The 12996-nt window shown below is 38.0% G+C and overlaps 1 long non-coding RNA gene across 1 annotated transcript in view; it reads left to right on the forward strand.

Moving 5' to 3' along the window:
• The first annotated feature begins 269 nt into the window (after positions 1 to 269).
• The window catches only part of LOC109029363 (uncharacterized), a 40065-nt gene continuing 27338 nt past the window's right edge, over positions 270 to 12996 (forward strand). Inside the window, exons 1-2 of the long non-coding RNA XR_010130695.1 lie at positions 270 to 399; positions 4945 to 5000. This is a non-coding gene — a long non-coding RNA (uncharacterized lncRNA). The remainder of the gene's footprint in view (positions 400 to 4944; positions 5001 to 12996) is intronic.

Consider the following 12996-nt stretch of genomic DNA (forward strand, 5'->3'; position numbering starts at 1 on the left):
AAGCAATTCTCCCACCTCTGCCTCGAAAAGGGTAAGGATTATAGGCATGATCCACCACACCCAGTCCAGAGCTTCACATATTTAGTCTAGCCTGTGATTCTGGAAGGGCTAGAAAGTGAAAACCCCAGGCAGGTAGAAATTGCTGTGAGTTCTCTAGTTGGCTGATCCACTGCCTTTGCTCTGATGTCAGAATAGGCTATTGATTGGTTTTACTGACCAACGAGACCACTGTCTGGGCTTTTCTGTCAGATGAAACTACTGGCTGGGTAATGCAATGGCTTCTGGTCAATTCAGTCATAAGATGTATTCCTGGCTGGAAAATTCTGCTATTTGAAATCTACAGTTAGACAAGACTGCATGTTAGACTCTGAAGTTAGGCAGGGTCACAACCCTGGACAGGTAAGACCTGAGGCTGAAACACACTACTTACATAAAGCTGAAGATTTTTCTCCCTATCTGGGTAGAGCCATGAAGTGGGCTTCCAACTGAGTTTAGTGTCTTATTGACTTTCCGGATAAAGTAAGACTAGCCCTTGCTGTGTTTCTCCAAAATATAGAAAGGTGGAAATATTCCTTCCTGGTTGGAGTCATTGTGTGGGCTTTTTGGCTGTGTGGAGCTGCTACTTGTTTTCCCTGGTCAGGCCCAATCTACCTCTTCTCTTCTCACAAATAGGTGAAGCTGTGTTTCCCTGACTAGGCAGGGTTGTTGATGTGGGTTCTAAGGCCGAGCCCAGAGACTAGTAGTCTCGGGGCTCAAGTTAAATTGTACTTCCCACTGTGCTTCTGAAGGGAACCAGCTTAATTTTGTGGTTGTGCTATGAGGTTTACTGATATCCCTGATCGAGCAGCACAGCTGTCAGGAAAACAGAGGTACCACCAAGATCTGCGCATCAGTAATTTTCTTTGTTTCTGCCTGACCCTAGGGCAGTCAAGCCATGCCATTTCTCCTAGTATTCCCCATGAGGTGAAACCAGAGTTGACTTCCTGAGTAGCATCTTAGAACGTTAGGGAAACTGAATGACTACCTCTTATTCTTTTTTCCTGGTAGAAACTGTGAGTGCAGGGAAACCATCTCCATCTGCTGTGCCAACTTGGGGAAAGGGAAGGGGGAAGCCCAGGTGGAGTGAAACCATTCTTCCTACCCTTCTGATTCAGATTTCATTCAATTCTACATCCCTTGCTGGTATCTCAGGCTGGTTTCCAGGTGTAGGGGTTTTCAAAGGATGTTCCAGTTTGTGGATATTTGCCAGTTAAACTTTCTGTGGGCCAAGTAGAGCCTGAGATTTCCTGTTTGGCTATCTTTCTGACATCACTACTAAGATCTACTTTTTGATAGTTTAGACTGCCGAACTGTGCTCATCTTCTAAATTTTCATTTTAAATTATTTTATTGATGTCAAACTAAGAAACAATACTGAATTATAATGCATGGCCACTCTTCAAAATATAACAATGATTTTGTTAGTTTTTGCAATCGTTCAAGTGATAAAGGATTTTTTAAATAGAATGTTAGTTATGTAGAAGAGATAAAGGTTTTATTTATCCTGAAACATCTATCTTTGTATAAGTATTTCACAAGAAGCTCTGTGGGATCACAAGTAAAACTGAGAGGTGACAGCGTGCAGGCAGTCCTCACAGCCCTCACTCGCTCTCGGCGCCTCCTCTGCCTGGGCTCCCACTTTGGCGGCACTTGAGGAGCCCTTCAGCCCACCGCTGCACTGTGGGAACCCCTTTCTGTGCTGGCCAAGGCCGGGCCGGCTCCCTCAGCTTGCAGGGAGGTGTGGAGGGAGAGGCGCGAGCGGGAACCGGGGCTGCACGCGGCGCTTGCGGGCCAGCTGGAGTTCCGGGTGGGCATGGGCGGCCCCGGGCAATGAGGGGCTTAGTACCCGGGCCAGCGGCTGCGGAGGGCGTACTGGGTCCCCCAGCAGTGCCAGTCCGCTGGCGCTGCGCTGGTTTTCTCACCGGGCCTTAGCTGCCCTCCCGCGGGGCAAGGCTTGGGACCTGCAGCCCGCCATGCCTGAGCCTCCCACACCCTCCATGGGCTCCTGTGCGGCCGGAGCCTCCCCGACGAGCACCACCCCCTGCTCCACGGCGCCCAGTCCCATCGACCACCCAAGGGCTGAGGAGTGCGGGCGCACGGCGCGGGACTGGCAGGCAGCTCCACCTGCAGCCCCGGTGCGGAATCAACTGGGTGAAGCCAGCTGGGCTCCTGAGTCTGGTGGAGACGTGGAGAACCTTTATGTCTAGCTCAGGGATTGTAAATACACCAATCAGCACCCTGTGTCTAGCTCAAGGTTTGTAAACACACCAGTCAGCACCCTATGTCTAGCTCAGGGTTTGTGAATGCACCAATGGACACTCCGTGTCTGGCTACTCTGGTGGGGCCTTGGAGAACCTTTGTGTGGACACTCTGTATCAAGTTAATCTGGTGGGGAAGTGGAGGGCCTTTGTGTCTAGCTCAGGGATTGTAAACGCACCAATCAGCGCACTGTCAAAACAGACCACTCGGCTCTACCAATCAGCAAGATGTGAGTGGGGCCAGATAAGAGAATAAAAGCAGGCTGCCCAAGCCGGCAGTGGCAACCGGCTCGGGTCCCAGTCCGCACTGTGGAAGGTTTGTTGTTTCACTCTTTGCAATAAATCTTGCTGCTGCTCACTCTTTGGGTCCACACTGCTTTTATGAGCTGTAACACTCACCGCGAAAGTCTGCAGCTTCACTCCTGAAACCAGCGAGCCCACGAGCCCACCGGGAGGAACGAACAACTCCAGACCCGCTGCCTTAAGAGCTGTTAACAGTCACCGCGAAGGTCTGCAGCTTCACTCCTGAGCCAGCGAGACCACGAACCCACCAGAAGGAAGAAATTCCAAACATATCCGAACATCAGAAGGAACAAACTCCAGACGCGCCACCTTAAGAGCTGTAACACTCACCGCGAGGGTCCGCGGCTTCATTCTTGAAGTCAGCGAGACCAAGAACCCACCAATTCTGGACACAAAACCTCAAGTAGTCCCTCCACTGAAAGCACATTATAAGGATCATTTTGCCTCAAAGCCCTCCTACAGGCAAGAGGAGCTTACTGTGACTTCCAAGAAGAAAATGATGTGGCATGAAGCACTTCTCTGATCATATCACTGCTGTACTAAAGGTATGTTCTACATGTACTTTTTGGGAAGAAATTGATGGTTATTTCACTAGTGTTTATTTTTGATACAAAGGACCAAGTAAATCTGAAGATTAAGGTCTATTTTCTTATAAAGAAAAGAATATCAACTATTCAGACTGATGCAAAGTTACTTTCTTAGCATAAATTCTAGGGTTATAGTTAATACCTTGCCTGGAATACTTGGGCCAAAGTCCAGCCGTCTTTGTCCCGCTTCTTATTCTGTAAAACTAGTTTTCTGCTCCATGTCATTCCACCATATTTTGCTGGTCATTGTGAGAATGAAATTAAAGTAAGCATGAAAAGCATTTTACACAACACGTAATACTTACTAAATGTTCAATAAATAATTAATTAGAATTTAAATTTTTGTGCAGCTCACTTTTATAAATAAAATCCTAACATTTTTTACTAGTAATCAAGCAAACGTCTTCACATATCAGGCCTCTGTTAATATCTCAGCTTTTACTCTCATGGCATGAAGTAACTTAAGTACTTACATTGTTATACCATCATTTTGCTATTTTTGGAATCACCTTTCTGAACTGTATATTGATAATTGCAATAAAAAACTAGACAACACAGCACAAGGGATCTCAGACCATAAATTTAAAATAAAAAAATTGTATATAATTTAACCCAACAGCTGAACATAAATTATCTTAGAACAATAAGGGCAAAAAAAAAAATGGTTAAAGAATAGAAGTAAAATTGTGGGCTAATCTCCATAACTTTACTAGACAACAAACAGTGCTTTCATAATCTTAAAGATTTTTCTTTGGATGCTGTTGCTTAAATATGTATGATTTACTTAGGCTAGAAGAAGGAAATATATCAATTTGGTGCCTACTAAAGCAATATTTACTTGAATTAGATTTAGCAAAGTATTTCAATGTTATAAGATGGGTAAAATGTTCAGACATAGATTCTTTCTGGGGGAAAATGTATTTATAATTATTGCTTTTAGAAATTATTAAAATATAGTTGTGAAGCAGCGTTAGTAAAGCTGGACTGTGCTTCAGATCTGATGCATATCTGAAAGACAACGTTTAAGAGCTTTATTTTCTACATTCTTCAAATTGAAATAAAGCATTTTTCTAATGTATTAAAACACTATAAAAATAATGGTAATATTCTTTGAAAAAATTTAGCTCTGTATTTTAATACAACAGACTTGAATTATGAGAATTCATGGAGAAGGGATTTATTACGAGCTGAAATGACTATAAAATACTATCATTACTGGGTTAATTCTGACTAGAAATTCTCTCTGAATGTTTATGGCAGTCCTATTTTTGATCAATGAGTTAGAGACTTGAACCAAATTATCTGTCTTCTGCTTCTCTTTCTTCTTCTCTCTTTGTCTTGGCTTTCTCTGTCTTGCAAATGGAAAACATCATTATGTATACACACAATATAGTTTGAAGCTTCAAAGTTTTTATGTGATCAGAAAATCATGCCCATTTCTAGTCATATATGTGTGTAATCAATATTCATAAGAATGTCTATTGCAACACATTTTGTAGTGTGTTGTATATAATATTGTCCTTATTAATATAACAGAAGTGCCGATTATTCATTAAAGGAAATGTATGACACAGAGAAATTTTAGACTTATATCTCTTATGTTTTTTACAAGTGAAATGTTTTTCTGACCTTGTAATGAAAAATAATAGGTTACTGAAATATAAATGATGTTCAAATTAATTTTATAAAATAAGCAATTATACAACTTCTAATATTATTCTATGATTATTTATCTTACAACACACAATTGTGCCCTAGGTATGGAATGTATTCGGTGTTGAGGAGTTTGGACAGTACAGCAGCAGCTGCTCTAGGTAAGATAATCAGGGCAGTCCATTCTGAGAAGATTGCATAATACACACACACAGAAATATATAAATAATTTAAAGGCACTGTCTTATTTTTGTATGACATGCTTGTATGTCACAGTAGGAATAATTGTCTTCATCATTTCTTGGTCATTTTCTTGCTTAGTAATGTTGATCCTGAAGATCAAGTATATTTTCAAAAATGCTTAAGCATGGAGTAAGAGAACAATGTAAATTGTTCTCTCTCTCCCTGTCTTTCTTTCTCTCTTTTCTCTCTCTCCCTCTCTCTCTCTCACACACACACACACTCTCTCTCTCTATCTCTACACACACAACACACACACACACATCAACATTCTGAATGCCACATAAAAAATTTCTGAGACCTTTCATTTCTATGACTTGATTTATGGACAATAAACTTCAGTCATGTAATAAAATGTAACTTAGTTTTTAGTTTATGCATGGAAAATATAACTTAGAAAATCACCATCTGTATACTAAAAATAAATTGACGAATACAGATAACAGGGGATACAGTACAATACAGTTACAGAAACATAGTAATCTTATAAGTGGTAAGCAAATTGGACTTTGAGTATAGATAACACATATTTGTTATTGTTTTTCAAGTTATTTGTAATTTTATTTTCTCCAAATCTCTATTCTCTGATTAGTCTATTTCCAGATGGCATAATTACGTTTCCAAATTTCTAAGATTCTGCCCTTATGGTTTAACTTGTTTTATTTATACCAGAGCAGCTGACTTCAACAGCTGTTTTTTTCCTGGAATAGATTTTAGTCAATAGTTTGCCATTTCCATCAATTCAGATCATCTGATTTACTATAGTAGAATATTTCTATGGAGTATTTTAGGAGTTTTCCTCATACTTGAAATGAAAATTTAACATTAGATTTTCAAGTTGTTTGGCCAGTATCTCCCTGAAACTTTTTAATGGACCAAAATAATACATACTCATTTGGCATTGATATTACCAATTGAATAATATGGATCACTAATTGCTCTTATGATAGGTAATCATATCTTTGCCACTTTTTATTAAATTCAGATGTCTTATATTTCTTACATGTCAATGATAAGTTGTGTTGGAATATTTTCCCATTTATGCTATTTACAGTTTTTAATTTAAAATTTAAATTAAATTGCTTTAAATATCAAAAGATTCAATACACTTAAAATTTATTTATAAATACACATTTAAAAAGGAAGTTAAGTTAAAATAATAAAATACAGATGCTTCTCAACTTATGATGGGGTTATGACCTGATAAACCCATTCTAAGTCAAAAATATAAGCTGAAAATGCATTTAACACCTTGATAAAACTATCATAAAGTCAGAAAAAGTTATAAAGTCAGAAACCTGCAAGCCAAACAATCACAAGTCCAGAATTCTCTGCAATACAAATTTCACATATTTTTTACATAATTTTTTAAATTGTTTTTTAAATATTTTGATAATGTTCAACCATAGAGGGAAGCAAGGTTAATTAATGAGTGCAGATACTGAATTCAGATGGAAGCTTAATGGTATTCAGAAGGAAATGTATGCTTTACTTGCTTTTATAAAACAAAATGAATAATTTCATATTTTACAAAAACAATGTTCAAGAAATGCATGATCCAACAAAAATAATGTGTAAAAAAATTCATGAAGAAAAATATAAAATTTATTGAAAGATCTTTGAAAGGCCTAAGTCAAGGAATAGGTTCACCATGTTTCTCTTTAGGACGATACACTGTGAAAAGGTGCATGCCAATTAAACCTACATCAACCTATAAAGGCAATGCATTCTCTTTTTTTTCTTTTCTTTTTTTTTGAGACGGAGTCTTGCTCTGTTTCCAGGCTGGAGTGGGGTGGCACGAGCTTGGCTCACTGCAACCTCCGCCTCCCAGATTCAAGGGATTCTCCTGCCTCAGCCTCCCAAGTAGCTGGGACTATAGGTGCGCACCGCCACGCCCAGCTAATTTTCGTATTTTTAGTAGAGATGGGGTTTCACCGTGTTGGCCAGGAGGGTCTCGATTTCCTGACCTCGTGATCCATCTGCCTCAGCCTTCCAAAGCGCTGGGATTACAGGTGTGAGCCACCGCTCCCTGCCGAGGCAATGCGTTTTCAATAAAAATGCCCCTGTTTTATTTTTAATCCATTTGGTATGAGTAAACAATTAATATTAGATTGTATATTAAAATGTAAAGCCAAGAACAAAGGTGTCAATTTTGAAGCAGAAAGAAATGAAAATTCCACATAATAAATATCGTGGCTTACTATAAAATTATATATTGTAACACTGGTGAAAACTGTCCAATAACACAAATGCAGAGACTGAGGCCTGTATTTTCTTGTTGGCTCTAGTTACCAGTTTAGAGACACTCTTAGCTTCTAGAGGACTTTCTCTAGCCCTTGAGCATAGCCCCCACATCTCAGAACCAGAAACTGGCATCATGTGGTTCTCATATCACACCTCTTGGGGCTGCTTCCACAGTCACATATCTCTCTGACCACAGCCGGGAAAGTTATTCCACTTTAAAGGACCCATGTGATTAGACTGGGCTCACACAGATACTCCAAAATAATCTCCTACTCTCAAGGTTCATAACCTTATTCACATTTGCCAAGCCTTCTCTCCTCTTTTTGGCATAAGATAACATATTTGCAGGTTTTGAGGATTAAGACCTGGATTTCCTTAGGGCTCATATTTTTCATTCAATCCCATAAACTAACGATGAGATAGGCAAGTTGATAGACTGGATATGTGCAGATCAGATATAGTATATATAAGAGCAATTTTAGCTTACTGTCTGATACTTTTCAAGACTAGAAAGATATTTATTGAAAAATATTCTGTTGTGCTCATATATGTTGTCTTGATACTGAGTCCACTTATTTTTAGTACTTGCTGCAGGGATAAAACAGTAGATACATTGACCTTGACTAGTTTCCATCTATCTAGAGTGTCGAATCTGTTATATCTGAAGCAGAAACGTGTTTTCATTGACATTTTTACACATAATTTGCATCTAGAAAAAATGTAGGGACAGAGCTGCTCTGTCGTCAGATCTGCTAAAGGAAAACGTCACCCTCCCCAGTCAAAACCAACTATTCATGGATCAACTGCTTTATTTGACACAAGGAAGAAATTTTGGTGAGAGCAGGAAACATTCCTCTGCTTAAACTGAAAGATGGGGACAATATTATCTGTAGCTATCATTCATTGATTTCTAGATATTCACTGTCAGAATCACAAGTTATCTGTATTACTTGTGTATCTATTTATCAAGCATAAAACATCACAATAATATTAATCTACAATGCCTAATTTTTAAACTCATATATGTTTTCCATTGCTCCATTGTCTAAGATAGTGGTTCTTAAATTTGAGTGTGCTTCAGAAGCACCTGAAGGACATGTCAAAACACAAATTGTTGGGAGACACCTCCAGAGTTTCTAATTTATGTGTACGCCATACACATATGTGCATATGTACACACAGGCATGATACCTGCTTACAAATAAAAGAGTAGAAACATAACAGTAAAAACATATAAAACAGAGCATTATTATCTTTCTCCTTCACTAAGAGATCATCAACATTAGCTGAAGATGCTTCTTTCCTTGTAATTTCTTGAAGGTAAAGATCTTTTATAGTGCTCTTAGGTTAAAAAATAAAGTCAGAAATAGGTCTCTAATCTAGCCAATGAACAATCACTTGATATCCCTGGTCTCAGATATAAGGAGCAAATGTAGCTCAATAATCTCAACTGAAATAGTTATAAGGGTAAAGCCTGGGATCTCTGCAGAACCCAGAAGCGTAAAAGAATGGAGGGGAGGTCCAAGAATAAGAGGATTTAAGGAATCCACTAAAATGAGGCTGTGTGTAGACTTAAAGGTGACAGGAGGGCAAAGGAAAGAAATGCTTTGCCCACACTCTGGGCTCTAGATTATCAGGATCAGCCATGAATAATCATAAGTCTTCCTGCCAATGGCTTGTCTGTGCCTGTGTGCCCAGCCAGATGCCATGGCCATGATGGAAAGGCTACGCTTTTGTGCACTGTCACCCAGAGTTGTTGAACTGTGATGCAGTAATCAACACCCTCACTTGTAAGCTTGCCATCAAATTCAGCAAAGCACACTACACCATTACATCCAAATTGTTAGTGGAGGGGTGCCAGGGAGTGAAAGCAGATTCAGCAAAGACAGTTATGGTGCCAAGAGTAGGCACTCAGTGAGAAAATGATGCCATGTAGACCACTGGGTAATGTGAGATTCAAGACTAAGCGGGCCAATGAGAAAGCAAGGAGCATACTCTAGAGTGTCTGTTCTTCTGGAAGTTTCCACTGAATTTTTCTTCAGAAGTTGTTAAGGCAAGAGAGGTAGCTAAAGGGCAGCTGGATAGAGTGTGATTGATTGCAGTTATCATCCTCCTAAGTATATGTTCAACTTAAGAAAAATAGTAGTTTTAAAGAAAGCTTCCTTGCCCTTTTTACCAATTGCCACTGCCTTACCCTTTCATACAGGTGCCACTGAGAAAAAGGGAGAAAAAGTAGCTATTCCATGTGCCTGTACTCTTCAATATTATTGTGCAGCAAAGGGTTAACTTAGCAGGTCTAGCTTGCCCAAACTGCAGATTCCAAAGGTCTTCAGGACCAGCCCTTGATCGGCTCCTGGGAGATAACCTCTGAACTCTTGGAGTCTTTTGGAATACAAAGAGTGCTTTTGTAGATTTGAGACCTTGGAAATGCCAGACAGTTTATGCTAACAATGTGATTAATGGTAGATGCTTGTTTTCTATTCCTGGAGCTTTGGGTCACACTGTACCAGTTTGAATTCTGGGGGTTATGGGTCTGAGTAGCTCAGGTGAATCAAATGAGAGCCACATGCCTATATGATTTACCTTTAAGTCATATAGGTAAAAATACTATAAGTCATATAAATCAAAAACCCTGGGAACCGTGGTTCAGGTGAACTTCTCTGATTGGCACCATTTTACATGTGCTGTCACACATCGTTGCTTGGAGAATTAAGCACTATTTCAGTGCTTCCAGTGAGAGAGGACAACTAGAAGCTTGTTCCTGGTCTCTCTTGGACCATCTGCTATAAGTGTCTTTTATCTTGCTAATTTTAAGCTGTATCCTTTACCTGTAATAAACTACTACCATGAGTGTGACAGCTTTGCTGATTTCAGTGAGTCACTCTGGTGAATCTTTGAACCTGACAATGGTCCTGGGCATCCCTGACACAATTATTCAAAAAGCTAACTGTTCCTCCATAGTGACAGAAATATGTATCATGAGTGTTTTTGGCAAAACCAATGAGATAACTCAGTGTATTAGGAATACGACAATATACTACACATGCACATGCACACACACAGACAAAACCAGGACTCTGTGCTGGAGGGCTTGAGGTAAACAAGAGATAAAATTCATAAAAGCCAATGTAAACTGGATACAAATTATTTTATTTACACAATTGTTTCTATATTTTTGGTATTTATAATTTATGGGCTTGTTTTTATATTTGGTTATAGGTGACTCCCACTCGAAATATTTTGTTATATGAAGAAAAGGCTAAGCATGAGGAGGTAGAGCCTATCTTTTAAAGAGTAGTAATAGATAACCTGTATGACATAGGTATTGGATTAGCAGGAGACAGGGCAAAAGGTCTCTCTTTTTTCACAAATAAAATAATAGAGGAAGATGAGGTGAATTGAGGAAGATAGTAGCAAAAGAGGTAATCACCTTCGCACTTCTTTGAAACTAGTGATGTTGTTCTTAAAACCTCAGCTTACCCGAATGTCACCTCTAAAATAATTAGAATGTCACCCCATTTTACGAATAATTTACTACCATTAGCCAAGAACTGTCATAATAAATACTCAAGTCTATGATACTGTGATGGGAATGGCATCCCCAAGGTGCAGTCAGTGGCTCCAGCTGCTTGGCTCCTCAAACAAAGCTTTGGTTGATTTTTTAATGTCCAAATCCACCCAACAAATAGTTATCAGAGTTCAATTCAAGTTCAGGAAACATTGCATTTGAGTCTTGGTTTTACTACCAGAGTTTTATTTCTTCTCAGAGGTATTGGGTGTGAATGATTAGCATAGGTTATTTTACAAACTCTCTGGACATGACTGGCATCCAAGCTCAAAATTCTCATAAACTTCCAATTAATTGTAAAGTCTAACTTTGTGATATTGAATAGGGTCAGTAATTGTCTGATCTTTGCTTAGCAATTATGGATAATTGCAATGGCATGCATGAATTAATAGACACATATGGCACTTAAACATATTTCTTTATTAATTTTTACTGAGCTGATTTTTGTGCTAATTAATATGAGTGTACTCTAGGGGGCAATAAACAATAACCTCACAGGTACACATCTTGGCTTACAAATACCTGGTTCAAGGAAGGTTTATTTCCTGGATGGAATGCAGTAAATTTTTTAAAAATATTATGTATGCTTGGTTCTGTGCAATTTTAGATTTTATGATAAATTTTGATTTTAACTTTTGTATTATTTTAATTTTTGCATTATGGGAGTAAATGATTTAATTTCACTTTTAAGATTAAATTATTTATTCATCTATTCATTTTCTCTTATGCCTATCCCCTAGTTATGTTCCCTGCTATCCTGAGTGCTTAGAATATATATATTTTTTGTTTTACGTTCAGGGTTATATGTGCAGGTTTGTTGTATAGGTAAACTTTGTGTCATGGGGGCTTTTTGTACAGATTATTTTGTCACCCAGGTTTTAAGCCTTGTACCCAATAGAATGTATCTTTAAATTGTATTTATTCTTTTAAAATATGTAGATTGTGTATGTATTTGACTAACGTAAATGGCATTTTGCTATAGATATTTCCTGTCATAATTTTTTACTCAACACTGTTTAAAGACCTATTCACACTGCTTACCGTACAAGTAGCTTTTTTGGCTTTTGACTCCTGAGAGTATTTCACTGTTTGTTTTTCATCCATCCCTCAATAATGTGTGCCCCTACACTGCCTTCTACTCCTTACCACCAAGTACCATCGCAATTAAAATCTCACTCTTGGCTTGTTTGGAACATTTATAAGAATCTTTCTAGGATTTTTGAGCCATGAATGATAATACTTAAACTATCTAATACTGCCAGTAGGGTTGCACCTGTATAAATTCCTGCAGGAAGGGCAAGATGGTTTTCTTTTTTCAGAAAACTTGTCAGTTTCAACTTTACTAACTTTTTGCCACATTGATATATGTAGAGTAGTACCTTACTAATGTTTCACTTATTCTACACACTAAAGAAGTTGACTGTCTCTTTAATTGTTAATGATTTACTTTTGCTTATCTACAAATTGACTTTGCCCATTTTTCTATTGTTTCTTTTGCCTTTTTGTCAATTTTAATTAGGTCTTCTTTTGTATCATAGATACTCTTTCACCATTGATTTTATGTTTTGCAAATATATTGTAATATGTACATCTCTGTTAAATTTGCACAAGTTGGTTTTTATTGAACAGAAGCTCTAGACTTAGACAGTGAAACCTTAGTATGATTAACTCAAATTTATTATTTATTCCTGTATGATTTGTGATTTATTCTGGCATGTTTAGTATAGTGCTTACTCATTCCTAAGACATAAAGATATTTTGCATATTTCTATATATCATGTTTTTTAATTTGCTTTTATACAAGTTTTACATTAATCCTAGGTCCGACATTTTAAACAGTATAATTTTAGTTTTACTCTTTCATGTAACAAACCCATTTTCCTTACACTACATTATACATAGTTAAACTCTTCACCCTTTGACTTGTGAGACCATATATTTCCTATATAAAACACTTATGTCTCCAAATTGTCTATGTCTTTGTCTGATTGTCTGTTCCTAATCCATTATCATACTGCCCTTATCATAATGTCTTTATAACACACATGCTAAAGCCTAACAAGGAAAGGACTTCATTGTGACCCTGATTTTTTCAAAGTTAATTT

The sequence above is a fragment of the Gorilla gorilla genome, chromosome 14, assembly GCF_029281585.2.
Source record: "Gorilla gorilla gorilla isolate KB3781 chromosome 14, NHGRI_mGorGor1-v2.1_pri, whole genome shotgun sequence".
In the NCBI taxonomy this organism is placed as follows: domain Eukaryota; kingdom Metazoa; phylum Chordata; class Mammalia; order Primates; family Hominidae; genus Gorilla; species Gorilla gorilla.